Source organism: Canis lupus, chromosome 20, assembly GCF_048164855.1.
Source record: "Canis lupus baileyi chromosome 20, mCanLup2.hap1, whole genome shotgun sequence".
NCBI lineage: Eukaryota > Metazoa > Chordata > Mammalia > Carnivora > Canidae > Canis > Canis lupus.
This window is the reverse complement of record NC_132857.1, coordinates 2,289,555-2,304,560: the sequence shown is the minus strand read 5'-3', so window position 1 is coordinate 2,304,560 and position 15,006 is coordinate 2,289,555. Positions and strand designations below refer to the sequence as shown.

General features: G+C 37.4%; 1 long non-coding RNA gene across 1 annotated transcript; it reads right to left on the bottom strand.

Annotated features, from left to right (window-relative positions):
• Positions 1-217: 217 nt before the first annotated feature.
• LOC140612024 (uncharacterized) lies at positions 218-9,302 on the bottom strand. Its single transcript, XR_012013351.1, has 3 exons — positions 9,166-9,302; positions 6,209-6,289; positions 218-353 (listed from the first exon to the last, which is right to left on the bottom strand). It is a non-coding gene; the product is annotated as an uncharacterized lncRNA (long non-coding RNA).
• Positions 9,303-15,006: the final 5,704 nt, after the last annotated feature.

The following is a 15,006-nucleotide window of genomic DNA, read 5'->3' as shown; positions in this document are numbered from 1 at the left end:
AAATATTCCTGGAGACCTGGTCTTAGGTCATGACCACTACCTTAGTTATGAAAACGACATGTCTCTGTGCACATATAAAATGATAATAATTACTGATACTATGGCCCAGGGTTACTTTAAGATAAACATCAAGATGTTTTATGTTTGTGAGAGCAAAGCAAAGCAAAACAAAACAGAAACTAGTTAAAATTTCTTTAATAACTGTAACATGTGGAAGGGAATGATAGTATGAGACCAAGAATTGAGAAAATCAGCCATCCAATATTAAGAGAGTTGCAGAACTCAAATTTTCATTCTTCCATGAACATCCTGACCCAAATGTAAAGCACAAGAGGACAGTTAAGGAGAAAGACCTAACAAAGAAAAATGAAGAAAATCTTATGACAGTAAAACCAATGGCTACTTGTAGCTGTAAAACACTGAAGTCAATACAAATAACAACTAAGAATTAAATAAAGTCTCAGAGTATAGGCTTAAAAAGTATCTCAAGAAATGATACCACTAGCCAATGACCTAGAGCATTTCATGAGGCTAATGCTAGATTTTGTAAAGTTCTTATATGACAGCATTCTTTAAATATCAGAGGTACAGCTCAGTGATTCCTGAGTCTTATATCACACCCAGTGCTCATCACATCACTTGCCCTCCTAATGTCCATAACCCAGTTACCCCATCCCCATGCCCCTCTCCCCTCCTGTAACCCTCAGTTTGTTTCCTATGATTCAGAGTCTCTTATGGTTTGCTTCCCTCTCTGATTTCCTCTTGTTTTATTTTTTCCTTCCCTTCCCCTATGATCCTCTATTTTGTTTCTTAAATTCCACATATGAGTGAGATCATATGATGACTGCCTTCTCTGACTGGCTTATTCCACTGAGCATAATACCCTATAGCTCCATCCACACAGTTGCAAATGGAAAGACCTCATTTTTTGATGGCTGAATATTAGTCTATTGTGTATAGACCACATCTTCTTCATCCATTCATCTGCTGATGGATGGGCCCTTTCCATCTGGGCCCTTTCCATTGTATCACTATTGTGGACCTTGCTGCTATAAACATTGGGATGGTGCACCTTTGGATCACTACATTTGTGTCTTGGTTGTAAATGCCTGGTAGTGCAATTGCTGGGTCATAGGGCAGCTCTATTTTCAACATTTTGAGGAATCCCCATACTGTTTTCCAGAGTGGCTGCACCAGCTTGCATTCCCACCAACGGGGTAAGAGGGCTCCCCTTTCTTCATTCAGTGTTCTATTTAGCACACCTCAAAAATCCACTCATTTCCATCCAGCTGTTTGGGAAACCAAGAAGAAAAGTGTTTTTAAAGGAAGTTCTTCATACTCCATTTATACAGAAACGGAGGGCAAATCATGCAGGTGGAAGTGCCAGGTATATACAACCTCCCAGTATTTTCTTTTAACTGATTGGATACATTCGAGGATTAATGTAGAAATATTTATCTTGCATAAAACACTCATAAGAAGGTAATAGTTCTTCTATACCCTTCCCCTGTTTTTATGTCTAGATCAGCTAGCTGGTATTGTGATGTTCATTGTGTAATGGTCATAAAAAGAAGGCAAGAGTTTGGAAGAACACTGGATTGGTCCTTATATAATCTATTATTGCAGCTAAAGAAACGTGGTGGAAATCTTCAAGGTCAAGAAGCCCATAAAACAGAGTCCATCTGAATCAAAAATTTAAGTTAGCAGAATATTCTAGACCCTCCATGGTCTTAGTAATCAGGCAGTGAGTACTGCAAGAGCTTCCTGAGCAGAAATCAGAAGAAAGGAGGTGGAAAGAAGAAAGAAGAAAGAAAGAGAAGAAAGAAAGAAAGAAAGAAAGAAAGAAAGAAAGAAAGAAAGAAGAAAGAAAGAAAGAAAGAAAGAAAGAAAGAAAGAAAGAGAGAGAGAGAGAGAGGAGAGGAGAGGAGAGGAGAGGAGAGGAGAGGAGAGGAGAGGAGAGGAGAGGAGAGGAGAGGAGAGGAGAGGAAGGAAAGGAAAGGAAAGGAAAGGAAAGGAAAGGAAAGGAAAGGAAAGGAAAGGAAAGGAAAGGAAAAGAAAAGAAAGAGAAAGAGAAAGAGAAAGAGAGAGTAAAATTGGGGGGGGTAATGAGAGGAGGGTTTGTTTCAAAGTCCTGCAGTTCTCATCCCCACCATAATAGTTTTTTAAAAATTTTAATATTTTATTTATTTTATTTGAGAGAGATAAAGAGCACACGAGTGTGAGAGAGAGAGAGAGCATGAGCTGGTGGGAGAGACAGAGAGAGAAGCAGATGCCTTGCTAAGCAGGGAGCCCAGTGCAGGACTTGATCGCAGGACCTCGGAACCACAACGCAAGCTGAAGGCAGATGTGCAACTGATAAGCCACCCAGGCAACCCCCACAGTGTCTAAAATTTAAAAGATTTACAGCACTACAGGATGTAGAGCAATTAGAAATCCCATATGTTAAAAAATAATAGTAAAATTTAAAAAAAGAAATCCCTTATATTGTTGATAGGAATGCAAAATGATATAAATAATACGGGAGAAAGCTTGGCAGTTTCTTATAAAACTAAACAAACTCCTCCTCACCCATGACCTAACAATGTCACTCTAGATATTTACCTAAAAGAAATGAAAGCATATGTTTACAAAAAAAACACTTGTACAACAACATTCATGGCATTCTTATTCATGATGACCCCAAACTAGAAAAATCTATGGTCCATCAATAGGAGAATAAATAAACAATCTTTGATATATCTACACAATGGAATACAATTTGGCAATAAAATGGCAATGAACTACTAATATATGCAACAATTTAGATCTCAGAGCATTATGCTAAAGGAAAAGAAAAGTCAGACACAAAACCCTACAAAATACAATATATTTTTCCCTTTATGTGACATTCTACAACAGGAAATACTAATTTTTGGTAGAAAAAAATTAGAAAAGTATTTTCCTCCGGGGATACAGGTAGAGTTTGACTGAGGAGGGTAATGAAGGAATTTTCTTGGGTGGTGATATCTTAATATGTATTTGGTTTAGACAAGTGTATTCATTGGTCAAAACAGTCAATGTGGAGCGCCCGGGGGGCTCAGTCAGTTAAGCATCTGACTCTTGATTTAGGCTCAGGTCATGATCTCAAGATTGTGAAATCAAGCCCCACATTGGGCTCCATGCTAGATGTGGAGCCTGCTTACGATTCTCTCTCTCCCTCTCTTTCTGCCTTCCCATCCTCCTTCTCTCTAAAAAAAATTGAAAACAAACCAAAAATATCTCAGTGAATGTGCTGATAATGTTTTTGCATGTTATGGAGACAAATTTTATGCCAAAAGAAAAATAGTAATCCAATATTGAATTCTAATTAATAATATGCATGCTAAAATATTCAGGGAGAAGTGTGCTGAAATCTGCAATTTACTTTGAAATTCATCAAAAAGATAAGATGAAAAAAAAAGATAAGATGAATTAAAGGTGGGATAAAGGGGTATTTAAAATGTGATAAAGCACCTATAGGACAATATAAATGATAGGATTTGGATGGTGGTTATATACAGTGTGGTTTTTCACCATAAAGTTCTTTCAATTTTGCTATATGTTTGAGGAAAATCATAATAAAATGTTTTAAAACTTAGCATCTCATCCCCATCCTGCCTGATGAGAAGCCTTTCTGTATTAAAGACCCTTTCAATCAGTTGCGTTTCTTAGGATGGATGAGCCCAAAGAAAGACTTCAAGCCACGAAAGACTTGAAGGCTACGGCCAGGACCCCCAGCAGTTTCTTTTCTAAACCCAATGACTTGTTTTAGGTTGGATAAAGTCTTGGTCACAGGAACTCTGGCATCCAAATATGACATGAATAGAAATATACTTCCTCCAGAAAAGGACGACATAAAAATAGACTTTTAGACTTACTGGCCTTTTGATTACAAAGTTTTACATAAACTCATATAATGAATATTTAGGTGTAGGAATTATTTCAGCCTCGTTGCAATTTTATCTTTCTGTTCTCCTTGTAAAAAATACACTGCAATTTATTTCAAAGATCCTTATAAAAGTAATAAAATAATGTAAAAACTATCGTAAAACCAATCATATATTTTATAGAAAATAGCAGAATAAAATCACTTTTTGAGAGATGTCAAATCTGAAGACATTTATCACTTAAGAAAAGCAACTTTTCTACTCTTTAAGCCTCTAATCGGCTCAACTTCTTGCGTGCTTTCAGGATTAAAAAGTCATTTTGTTATTGCCAATTTGGAAAGACTCAACTGATCACTGGTTATACCTACAGAAACCTTCAGCATGAATTCTATTAACTGAAAAATCTTTTTAATACTGTGTCTTACCTTTCCCATTATGTTTACCCAGATTCTATCCCTCCACACCTGCCAAAAAAACAAAACAAAACAAAACAAAATACTAGGGTTTCCTGTAACCATATCCTTCGAAACCAGTACCATTATGACATACTAAGATCTATTAATTTTGGCCCAAACAGAAAGGTAAACAAAAGAAATCTAAAGATCACAGGAATATGATCCAAGAATTCAACATGTTTCTGAATAAACAAGTGCTCTCTAGGAATGAATTAATAAAAGCATGAGGTCAAATGAAACATCAATTCAATTCAACCCTTTCAAGATAAAATTTCAATAGGGGTTTTACAGAAATAAAAAACTAGAATATATTTCTGACAAGGTTCACAAAATAATACTTAAAAGAATGGAATTTAATGGAAAACGGTGAAAAAAATATTAGGCAAGAAAACTGAGGAAGTTGGGAGAATCTGCCCTCCATTTTCACTGAAACAGAACAAGAATGGAACCACCTAGAGGAGAAGGTTAAGGAGGAAGAACATTCATCCAATGGCCCCTTTCCAGTCTTTAGGAACCTAATGTTCCTGAGACATTGGACACCATCAACCACTCCCTCCCATATGAAGATCCTCCTCTCTTTCCTAAAGTACGACTTTCTCTTTTCATACTACCTAGTTTGGCTCGTCATTCTTTTTTATCCATGGTTTCAAAGTCATAAGAGGAAGCTAAGAGTTTGGAAATGGGCTGAGTTAGTCTCCATGTTATTTATTTATTTATTTATTTATTTATTTATTTTTTACCTTTTACTGTTTACTTTTGCTTTTACTTTTATTGGCTCTGCTTCTGACTACCAGCAAAAGGTAGGTTTTATTTAAAATTGCATCTTCCGTGGTCCCTTTTCTTTTTACTCTTTTTCTCTTTTCTGGATAATCTCACCCACACATGCTGGTTATAATTAAACACATTTTCCAGTTTTAATCTCTTTCCAAAGCTCCAGACTGAATTTTCCTTTTTCAGGTGTCTCACAGGTATAAAAGTCATCATGTTGAAAACCAGCTTGTTGCTTTCTCCAAAAAAAATCCTCCATGTTAGCAGTTGTGGAATGCCCATTAGCTTCTCCCCCTCCCTCCGTGATTTCCACATTTGGATTTTTTTTCTTTTTTTGTCTACCCTTTCTGGACTGATGCTTCTTGAAAAGTAAGGACATGTCTTCTTCATCCTCCTTATCTCAGTGGCTAGAAGAGTATCTAGTAAACATCAGGTGTACAAGGTTTGAAAGAAAAAAGGAAAGGGGGGAAGAAAGGAACACATGAGTAATAAAAGGAAAATGTCAAAGAAGAAGACAAATGGAAGGCAGAAATGTAATGAGGAAAGCAATTAATAAAATTATTCAGCTATGACCCATAATCGGATAGTTAAAGTTTATAAGAGCTAATAGCTGACACAATTCTTAAAAAACAAAAGCAAAAAGAGCTGGAAAGGTCCTCAGAGTAAAAGCTAAGCCCCTCAGGGCCCACATATCAACCAATGAAAGCTTACAGGAGGGAGTGGGGAATACTTTCCATAATAAAGAGACAGGGTTTGAACAATTTCAAGGCAAAATAAGAGGAAAAGAGTGACGCACAGAAGAAAATAGAGAGAAAATGAGGCCACCAGGATCATGACAATGTTTTCACCCCCCTGCCTTTCAAATCTTCAGTCTTCTAGGGAATTTATTAAAACCTTGGTGTAAGTGGATATTTTCATTCTTGCATTGCAGTGAAATGATGGAATTTAAAAATCAAGGTTTATGTGGGGTTAAAAAAAATGAGATAAAATTTATGGACACAAAAGCCAGAAGAAAAGGCAACCAGCAGATCTAGATTTACATTCCTGGTCACATGTTACAGGGAAAGTACTTAGACTTACCATAAAGGAACGTGGTAGCTGAAGTGTGACCTCAGCCTCTGCCAGGGAATGTGCTACAGATGGGGGAGCCGGAAGATCCTCCTACCCAAAGACCAAACAGAAGTTACAAAATCAAGTGCTGAGGATTGCACAAGGCAGTGCTCTGTCCCAGTCAGAGACCAGGCTCAACAAACCCGCTTAAAATTCTAACAGGAATTCGAAAAACCTCAGCTTGGCTCTTGGGCGAGCTCTTCCCACACTCCGAGCAGTGGTGTCAACTCTAAAGAGATTTAAATGCATGAAGCTAGCACAACCTTGAAACTAGGCTGCAGCTCATATTGCTTCAATTTAAGGAAATCTGTATAAGCTAATGGACACTTTGGCAGTAGGCCAACAATTAATAATCAGCTTCCATGTCCTTTTCTTTCTTTCTAACTTTTCAGGGCTCCGTGTTCCTCAACATATACGTGTGTTGTCATAGCTGAGCGAGATGGGAAGAGGGAGGAGAAGGGAATGTCTAATGACTTGAAGTAGAAACATTTGTCGGCCAGTTATCAGGTTCTAGAAATAGAAAATTTCCTAGTACTGGGCCACTACCTCCTTCACACTCGTTTTGATGCTATATGAGCTAGTTGACTTCCTTTGTATGCTTCAGTCTGAGTTTTCTAACTTATATGTGTTGTTTATATAAAAAAATGAATGTAACCACTCATTTTGACAGGCTAATGAGGTGCAGGAGTACAAAATGCTAGAAATATGGGATTTTAGAGAAAACTCGACTATCATCCTTGTTTTGTAATACACCCAATTGCCAACCTCCAAAATACACTACTGCCTTACAACAACATCACTCACAGCGATGGCTAAGAGAAGAGACTTAATTTTCAGTGATAGTCGCCTCTGCTATAAAACAAACAAACAAACAAAACTTCTGGGTTGTTTTGAAACAGAAAAATAAGTAAACACCCAAGAAATACTCCAAAAACTGATGTTAGTCATCAAAATAAACTGGCAACGCCTAAAAGTCCTTTGAAAGTATCAGTCTTGTGGAAGGTATAGCAAAGTAGATGCTGTCTACTCTTCATCATGAGCATTTACAGAACATTTTTTTCACTTCACTAATTTTCTTGGTTGTTGGCATGATTCCCAGTTCGTATCTTCTCACTCTAAGATGCTCTCTGTTGCATTTATACTTGAAGTTAAAATGTTGCCCAGATACTTTAGATTGCATTTTTCAAATGCACATTTCCTTCAAAGTACCAATTTTCCACGTGAGGTAAATACCTTTTTCTGTGGCTGAAAGATAATCATTTCACTTCCCTTTAGGTCAATCGTTTTTAGGGACACCTGGGTGGCTCGGGGGTTAAGCATCTGCCTTTGGCTCAGGTTCTGGAGTCCCAGGATTGAGTTCCAGGATCGAGTCCCGGGATCGAGTCCCACATCGGGCTCCCTGCATGGAGCCTGCTTCTCCCTCTGCCTGTGTCTTGTCTCTCTCTCTCTCTGTTTCTCATGAATAAATAAATAAAATATTTTAAAAAATCAATCAATCATTTTTAGAAACTAACTTCTATATTATAGCAACAAAGAAAAACACTGGTGACATTTTTTTTCTTTTTCCTTCTTCCTTTGAAATTTTCCCTCTAACATCCTGGTGGCTTGAACAGTCAATACATGAAACATGGGTCTCACATATATGCTAAACCAAGAGGCATCAAACTGTTTTACCACGTTGAAAAAGAATGAGTGGGCTTCCAATTACAGTGACATCAAATGCAGAGAAGGAGAAACATTTGATTCACCTCTGACTGCATGCTTTATACCTGACCTACTTTGCATGGTACAAATAATCTTCCTCACTACTTACTGGCATAACTGCCTCCACAAATAAGCTGCCATATTACCTCACCTTTGTGGAACTTGTCTATCTTTCAATTCAATCTTCATGTAATAGAGCAAGGAGAGAATGCTCTAAAGACCAAAAATGATATTTATATAAGAATGCCTCTCACCAGAACATGGAAGACTCCTAACTCTGGGAAACGAACTAGGGGTGGTGGAAGGGAAGGTGGGGGGGGGGGTGACTGGGAGACGGGCACTGAGGGGGGCACTTGGCGGGATGAGCACTGGGTGTTATGCTATATGTTGGCAAATTGAACACCAATAAAAATAAATTTATTAAAAAAAGAATGCATCTCACACTTTTTCTGAATCTATTTATTCTTAGTTTGAATAGCATCAGAGAAGCCTAAAGGCAGGACAGTATAATTATTAAGAACACAAACTCTGGAGTTAGATTGTGTAATTGAATCATGGTTCTGCTGCTTACTAGCCTGTAACCTTGGACAACTTACTTAAACTTAGTGTTCTGTTGGGTTACCCATAAGATGAGCAAAATAATAATACTTTTTATAGAGTTGGTATAGGATAAAATTAATTAAAATATGTAAAACACCTAGAACTGTGCCAACTACATAATTTTTGTTTGATTTCAAAGCCCATAAAATTCTATAAACAGCAGGAAGAGAGAGGGACAAGGGCTTCTGCAGGAATGTACACCTATACCAGCAAGCATAATCAACTAAAGGTCTACTTAATAGCAAGGGGAGGAGGTTAGGGTATTGTTTAAAAATAAACATAAGAACTGGGGATGTAGTTTTTAAATTTTTTTATAAATTTATTTTTTATTGGAGTTCAATTTGCCAACATATAGCATAACACCCAGTGCTCATCCCATCAAGTGCCCCCATCAGTGCCCGTCACCCAGTCACCCCCACCCCCCGCCCACCTCCCCTTCCACCACCCCTAGTTCGTTTCCTAGAGTTAGGAGTGTTCATGTTCTGTCTCCCTTTCTGATATGTCCCACTCATTTTTTCTCCTTTCTCCTTTATTCCCTTTCACTGTTTTTTATATTCCCCAAATGAATGAGACCATATAATGTGTGTCCTTCTCTTATTGACTTAATTTACTCAGCATAATACCCTCCAGTTCCATCCACGTCGAAGCAAATGGTGGGTGTTTGTCGTTTCTAATGGCTGAGGAATATTCCATTGTATACATAGACCACATCTTCTTTATTCATCATCTGTCGATGGACACCAAGAACTGGGGACGTAGAGTTTAGAAGTAAAAGCCTAGTGAGTATCCAAGGGCACATCACTTAATTACATCACAATAGAGTAGTGAAAGTTTATAAAAAGGAACCTAGACTAATCTGTCCAAGGACATCTATTTCAGCTCAGTAAAATAGTTGATGTTTATAAAAATCATGCTGAACATCCAGAAATGATTAAAAGAGACCAATAATTCAATCAATGATAAAATATATTCTGAAAGATTTCTATTTGAAAGAGCCATATAAGAAATTTGCCTTATTAGATATATACTCTGCTATCCAAAATACTCAGTTATTCAGAAGGACTTAACCTAAATGGTCTTATGAGAAGATACTGAGAGTAAAAACAAAATATGACATAGCAAATTATTTCATGAAGAAGTGTGCCCAACGACTGCTAATTGCCCCCCTACCTTTCATTCTTCAAGTTTTCTTTTTGGAAATAGAAATGTCTTTGAGAAAAAAAAAAAAAAAAAGAAATGTCTTTGAGTATATGAGGTTATAACCACTTGCTCATCTAGGGACTGCAAGCTCTTGTCTCCCTTGCAGATCAGTGTGGTCATGTGACTAAACTCACATCACTGGAATGTAAAAGGAATCTACTGGGTAACTTACGTTGCTTCCTTGTACGGTAATTGCTTGCCTTCTATTTCCTCTTCCTCTTTCCACAAGTTATGTTAGGAACATGAAGCGAGCTAGCTACCTCTACCATACAGATGAGGAGGCAACCAAGGAAATTTGGCTTAACAGAAACACAGAGAAAACTGGGTCCCCAGGTCCACTTGCAGAAGGTGCCCTCATCCCCTGGACCCCATGCCACCCTCAAGGCAATTAACTTCTATCTCATTTGAGTCAGAGCACTTTGGAGTCTTTTTGGCATAGTAGACTAGTATTATCTTAATAAATTTAGAGAAAATAATAGAAGTTAAATTAAAAACCTGTATTGAGTGCAAGTATTATGCAAGTGACTATGTCAGGGTCTATAAGATGCAGAATTAATTAGATGCAAGTTCTGCCCTCAAAGACGTTATAATCCAGAAAAGATGAACTAAGTACCCAGATGAGAATTATAAACAAGATGCTATGGGATTATAGTAGAAAACAATTTTATCGACCTGGACCAAGAAATCTTGAATCAGAAAAGTCTTCATGAGGATGGACTTTGAGAAGGACCTAAAATTGAAAGGATTTCAAAAACAGAGATAAACAATGATAAGAAGGAAATCAGTATGAATGAGAGCACTGTAACAGAAAAGTGAATACCTTTTCATGTGTCCCGTTAGAATAGAGGGTAGAGTTGAAGTTACGCTGAAAGAGTAAGTTTACATCACACTGTAAAGAGCACTAAACTATTGTTATTATAAAATATGCATTAAACTTGAGGTTCCTGGATGGCTCAGGGGTTGAGCATCTACCTTTGGTTCAGGGCATGATCCCAGGGTCCTGGGATCGAATCCCACATCAGGTTCCCTGCAGGGAACCTGCTTCTCCCTCGGCCTGTGTCTCTGCCTCTCTCTCTCTCTGTGTCTCTCATGAACAAAAAAGTAAAATCTTGAAAAATTTTTTAAATATATGCATTAAACTCTTTAGGCATTCTGCTAAATGTCTTATGTATACTTTTTCAATTTACTGTCAAAATAAATTTTTTAAAAGATGTTTATTTATTTATTCATGAAAGACACAAGGAGAGAGAGAGAGAGGCAAAGACACAGGCAGAGGGGGAAGCAGGCTCCATGCAGTGAGCCCGATGTGGGTCTCGATCCCGGAACTCCAGGATCAGGCCCTGGGCCCAAGGCAGGCACTAAACCGCCAAGCCATCCAGAGATCCCCTAAATAATTTTTTTTATACATACAATATTTTCTATATCACCTCTTCTGTGAGGGATCTGCACATAATCCAACAGGGAATAATTGAAGAACTCTGAGAAAGTAAAGGGCACACTCTAATTGGCATTCAGTAAGGCTAATTGTCAGGTAAGAGTGTTCAGTGCAGGATGCAAGAGAGAGTAGCAAGAATATTTGTTTGCAAAAGGCAAAAGAATAAATGGGGGCTTAAACTAGTGGGGCTGCTCTGAAACTAGAAAAGGGGATGGATTGGAGACATTACGAAGAACTTGGCAAATAATTATGTGATTGTGTTATGAGTTCTACGATTTTTTTTCAAGTGAGAGAAAAACCAAAGGTTTAGAATCTGAGCCCTAAAATTAATAAAATAAGGAATGAAGTGTTAATATTAACAAAAAAAAAAAAAATAGGAGGTAAGAGGCCCATGAGGAATACTGAGATGTTGATAGAGTAGAGCCTATGGAGAGAACTTTTGCTTTCTCAGTATCATGCCTTAGTGTGTGACTTTGCAAAATTGGCCTAATGTTTTTAAGCCTATTTTATTCTCTGAAAAATAGGAATAATAATATTCAACTCATAGAGTTTATTTAGGATTTTTTTTAAAGATTTTATTTATTTATTCATGAGAGACACAGAGAGAGAGGCAGGGACAGAGAGAGGGAGAAGCAGGCTCCCTGCTGGGAGCCCAATGTGGGACTTGATCACAGGACCTGGGGTCACGCCCTGAGCTGAAGACAGATGCTCAACCGCTGAGCCACCAGGCGTCCCAGACTTTATTTAGGATTAAATAAAACAGTGTTTTTTAAAAAGGAGAGAAAAAGGAATTTGCACATTGAAGATGTGAGAGTTGATCAAATCATAAAATAGATGAAATAGTTTTGAGGAGAGAACCTTGGGAATATGTCCATTTTAAGATACAGTAGGAGAAATGGGAGCTGGTGAAAGAGACAGGAGGAAATCCTAGTGAGGTTAGAAGAAATGAAAAATGGGGAAAAAGAAAATTCAAAGAGCGGATGGTCAACATGTCAAATGCTGCTCAGAGGACAAAAAGAATTGAGATCTGAGAAAAATAGTATTGATTTTACGGCAGAGTCAAGAAAATGCAATTTGTCAGGAGACAGAGACCCACATGTGTTTGTCAACATACGGGAAAGAGCTGGTAGAGAAAAAGATCAAATTTATAACAGAAAAAGGGAAATCAAAGGAATAAAATCCAAGAGGAAGAAGAAGAGGTTAGACCAAGAAGAGCACAGGTAGAAAAGACCAGCCTCCGCCAGGGGAAGAGATGCACTTTCCTCCTGGAGGAAAATGGAGAAACAGAGGGGGAAGGAAAAAAAAATGAAGCTATTGAAGGCAACTCTGCATCATGACAGAACTTATTTAAGCTGGATTTTTAGTAAAGTAATAGGTTAGGTCATCTATTGAGGAGAAGTGAAATGGATAAAATTAAAGACTTGAAGAGACGTTCAGTTTAGTTTTTCTTTCACAGGCAGAAGGCATTTATCCAGTAAAGAACACTATTTCTTAATGTTTCTACTTTAATAATATTTTAGCAAATCTAATTTTCTCCTCAAAGCCTTCATTTTTCTAAAATTTGGAGAAAAATTTCAGAGCAAAGCATCTTGAATGAAATCAGTCATTCCCAATCATTTCCACTCCTTAATGTCAATTCTTCATAAAAAAAGAAATAAATGGTGATAGTGATGAAAAGGACACCAAATTGCACAGCATCATTTTGAAACATTCACTTGGGGCACCTGGGTGGCTCAGTTGGTTAAGCGTCTGACTTCAGCTCAGGCCAGGATCTCAGGGTCCTGGAATCGAGCCCCGCTCAGGAGGGAGTCTGCTTCTCCCCACCTCCCCTCCCCTCTCTCATGTGCTCACTCTCTCTCTCAAATAAAAAAATAAAATTTAAAATAAAATAAAATAAAATTTTTAAAGATAAATGAATAAATAAATAAATAAATAAATAATCATTTACCTTTCTATGGAATAACTATAATTCAATTTTTATAGATCCCTTTTCTACATCCACTACACAGGATTGAATGTTGTCCCCTAAAAATTCAGGTCTACAGAACCTCAGAATGTGACCTGGTTCACATCTTTGCAGATGCACTTAGTTAAGGTGAGTTATACTTGATGAAGGTGGGCCCTTAATGCAATATGACTAGGATCCTCATAAGAAGAGAGAAATTTAGACACAGACACAATAGAGAAAAAAGACACATAAAGAAAGAGGCAGATAATGGAGTTATGTTACCATAAACCGAGGAATGCCCAGGGCTCTTCAAAGCTGGAAGAGGCAGAAAGAATCCTCCCCTACCAGCTTCTGATGGAGCAGAGCCCCACCAATATCTTGATTTTGGACTTGTGGCATCCAGAAGCAAATAAGTTAGGGAATACATTTCTGTTATTTTTAGTTACCTAGTTTGTGATGCTTTGTTATGACAACCCTAGGAACTTAGACACTGACCAAAGAGAAGAAAGGGGGCCAAGCCCTGTGACTAATGGGCGCTTCCTATATTAGGGCTCCTACGGATCATCCAAAAATCAAAATAACTATTTTCTATCCTTACTTAGTTTATTGAGCCTGCATCCCTCTTCAGAAATAGCAGAAAAATATTTCTTAAGCTGTTATTGTAAATAGACAAATGATTTACCTGAAAGTCCTGAAAAAATGATGGGAAGTGAATATAAGGAAAAAAATAAGATCCACTATATAAAAAAATCACCAAGTGCCATTAGTCCCAGGGTTCTACAGAAGAGGTCAATCAAATGAGAATGAGAACTAATCACTCAAAATAACCAATCAATAGAGAAAAAAATTCATAGCCTAAGGCCCTAATATGTGTCCCTTAAAAAGGAAAGACACCCAATTAGAACACTGAGCCTGGAGAACATACAGTAATGAAAGTAAACAAAGTGTTAGGGTTTCATGGGGAACTCCTCGATAACACATCAAAGGGAATCACTTGTTCACAGATTGCCAGAAGAAATGGAAAGGACAAAGGCCCCCTCTGTGTTTGAAGACTGTGTGACTGAATCTTACCACATATTCGGATTAAAAAAACAATCTGACTCTTTATTCTTTGAGCCTATAAAATATTACAAGAGGAAACAAATAAAAATTTAGAGATCAAGGTCTGGGACTGTGGTGCAATCACCCTAGAGAGGTGGTGAAAACATACTACAACGAACCACTGAGGAGCAAAAGAAAAACTTTAGACCTAAGAACCATTTTCCTGAAACAATGGAATTGGTGGGAGGTAAAGGGAGACAATGATGTCACTTTCATTTAGAGAAATCCTGGGATATATCCTGTGTTTACAAGTGCAAAATGAAAAAAATATATATGTATGTATGTATATATATATATGTATATGTATATATATAAAAAATATGTATATATATATAAAGGAGGAGAGAGGGGCACAGTAAGAAGTTATGGGGTTATTATTTGTAAATAACGTCAAAATTTGATTTGGAAACGGACTGGAATCATTACAGATGTCGAAAAATTTGAGTAGCAAGATCAAAACGATTCTTCAGAAAGAGGCTTCTTACTACTTTCTGAGAGCTGGGTAGTACACGGAATAGAGACAGCAATAAGAAGAATTGGAACATGAAGCAATTGAGTACCCGGACTGGGCTATGGATGTAAAAAGACCAGGACATAGAATTCAAGGCAGATTAGATAAAAACAGATCTGCACTTAACTTTTCAACCAAAAATTCCAATCTTTTATTCACCACCCTCATGTAGATTTTCCTCAATCCTTTCCCTATATTCTATCCATTTCAATAACCTTTTCGTTGTCCCTCATCTCCATCTGGTCCTCACTTTCCTGCCTACACAAATT